We start from the raw sequence: 2,892 nt of genomic DNA, 5'->3' as shown, positions 1-2,892 counted from the left end.
ACGATATCATGGTTCATGGGTTTGAGCTCAGAACCTGGAACCTACTTTGGATTCTGTGTCTCCCTCTCTCTCTGTCCCTCCCCTACTTGCACTCTGTCTCTCTCTGTCTCTCAAAAATAAATAAATGTTAATTTTTTTTAAAAACAGAAAAGACTCCTGTAGTTGAGAGGTTATTAAACTGAGTAATTGAGTTTAATCATCCGATTTAGTGTAGCTGAAGAAAGAATAAGTGAGTTAGAAGATAGATCAGAGAAAATGTCCAAACTGAAGCAAGGAGCTCCAAAAATATGGAGAATGTAATAGACAATTAAAATATGGTATAAACATCTAACAAATATTCAATTGAAGTCTTAGAATTAGAGAAGAGTTAATTAGGAAGAAGCAATCATTGCAAAGATTGTGACTGAGAATTATTAAAAACTAATTAGAGAATTCAAGGCTGAGATTTGAGAAGTTCTTTAAAACTCATAGAATCAAAATAAATATACTGAGGTATGTTATAGTAAAATTATTGAAAACAAAAGATAAATAATAAATCTTAAAAGCAATCAGAGGTCTACAGATTCATTCAATCCTAGTCAAAATCTCAGAAGGTTTTTTTGAGGGAAACTTATGAATTGTTCTAAAATTAAAATGGAATTAACAAAGGGAGTTTGAAAATGAACAAAATGGAAAAACATTCTTTTAAATTCGTAATTCTTTTAAAACTGCAATAAAGCTACATTAAGACTATACTACGGGTATAAGGAATGACAAATCAGTAGAACCAAACAGAGTCTAAATATAGATGTAGATACAGATATAAATTATATAGTCAACTTATTTTCAGCCAAGGTGCTAACTTAAATCCATTCAAAAGAAGTCTCTTTTTAAACAGATAGTGCTGGATCAATTCTATATGACACTCCACACACCAACGTTAAACTAATTCAAGATGTATCAAAGGCTTAAATATAAAATCTACCACCATAAATCTTCTAGAGGAAAAGATAGGAAATTGTCTTTGTCACCTTGATTAGGCAAAGATTTATTAAACAAAAAAACCCACCAGTCATTATAAAAATTGATAATTTGAGCTATATCAATATTAAAGAGAAAACTTCTATCAAAAGAAATCATTAAGAAAATGAATATAGAAGCCACACACTACAAATATTTATATGCATAAATCTGACAAATGGCTTTTATCTAAAATATATAAAGAATTCCACAAATCAATCTTATGAGGACAAATAATCCAATAAAAAGGTTAAAACTTTTGAAAAAATACTTTGCAAAAGATGATATAAGAATGACAGTGTTGTTTAAGCTCTCAACCTTGCTGCTGTTGTATTGCCAAGATGTTGCTTTCTAACAAGCAGACTCTGGACAAGCTGGACACGGAGGGGAAGTGGATCATCATGAGAATGGACTTCAACGTACCTGTGAAGAACAATCAGATAACAAACAACCAGAGAATCAAGGGTGCCATCTCAAGCATCAAATTCTGCTTGGACAATGGAGCCAAGTCACTTGTTCCTTTGAGCCATCTGGGCTGGTCTGATGGTTTGTCCATGCCTGACAAATACTCTTTGGAGCCAGTTGCTATAGAATTCAAATCTCTGCTGAGCTGAGATTTTGTTCTTGAAGGACTGTATGAGCCTGGAAATGGAGAAAGCTTGTGCTGATCCTTCTTCTGGGTCTGTCATCTTGCTGCAGAACCTTCCCTTTCATGTGAAGGAATAAGGGAAGGCAAAAGATATTTCTGGGAACAAGGCTAAAGCTGAGCCAGCCAAAATAGAAGCCTTCTGAGTTTCACTTTCCAAGCTAGGGGATGTCTATGTCAATGATGCTTTTGGCACTGGTCACCAAGCCCACAGTTGAATGGTGGGATTTAGTCTGCCACAGAATGCTGGAAATTTCTTGATGAAGAAGAAACTGAACTACTTTACCAAGGCCTTGGAGAGCCCAGCAACCCTTCCCTGCCATCCTGGGTGGACCTAAAGTTACAGACAAGACCCAATGGATCAATAATATGGTGAACAAAGTCAAGGAGATGTTTATTGGTGTTGGAATGGCTTTTACCTTCCTTAAGGTGCTCAACGACATGGACAATGGCACATTTCTACTTTGATGATGAGGGAGCCAAGATCATCAAAGACCTGATGTCCAAAGCTGGGAAGAACAGTGTGAAGATTACCTTGCATGTTGGCTTTGTCACTGCTGACAAGTTCGATGAGAATGCTAGGACTAGCCAAGCATGGTGACCTCTGGCATACTTGCTGGCTGAATGGGCTTGGAAGGTGGTCCTGAGAGGCAGTTGCTGGGGCTAAGCAGATTGTGTGCAGTGGACCTCTGGGTGTATTCGAATGGGAACCTTTTGCCCAAGGAATCAAAGCCCTCATGGACAAAGTGTTGAAAGCCCCTTCCAGGGGCTGCATCACCATTGTAGAGACACTGCCACTTGCTGTGCCAAATGGGCACAGAGGATAAAGTCAGCCATGTTTAGTACTTTTCTGGCTATTGATTCCTGTGTGCAGCCCCTAAGTCAATTTAGCAGTTACTGTGTCTCCCTTCGGCAGTAACTAAAATCTTCCCCATGTCAGGATTCACCTAGTGGCAGAAAGATGCAGTGTCGAAAACTCTTAAACAGTTGCACAGCATCTCAACTGCTCTTTTACCACACCTGGTCTTGCCTGCATGCTTCAATAACCCCTTGAATTTCTTAGTGACTAAAGCATTGTGCATTCTAGAGGGCATATGTTTATATTGTGCCTGTTAAAAGAAAATGAGTTGTGTTAGCTTCTCTTTTTGAAGTAGCTTATTATGATTAGTTTTGTCATTGTTTCATTATTCAGGATCGAAATAAGATGAAATCCCAGTTATAGGTAGTGAGGGAGACAAAGTTGTTAA

General features: G+C 37.7%; 1 pseudogene; it reads left to right on the top strand.

The window, feature by feature from the left end:
- Window positions 1-1,340: 1,340 nt before the first annotated feature.
- On the top strand, window positions 1,341-2,488 carry LOC131508458 (phosphoglycerate kinase 1-like; annotated as a pseudogene).
- Window positions 2,489-2,892: the final 404 nt, after the last annotated feature.

The sequence above is a fragment of the Neofelis nebulosa genome, chromosome 4 (genome assembly GCF_028018385.1).
Source record: "Neofelis nebulosa isolate mNeoNeb1 chromosome 4, mNeoNeb1.pri, whole genome shotgun sequence".
NCBI classification, from domain to species: domain Eukaryota; kingdom Metazoa; phylum Chordata; class Mammalia; order Carnivora; family Felidae; genus Neofelis; species Neofelis nebulosa.
This window is presented reverse-complemented; position numbering and strand designations above follow the sequence as displayed.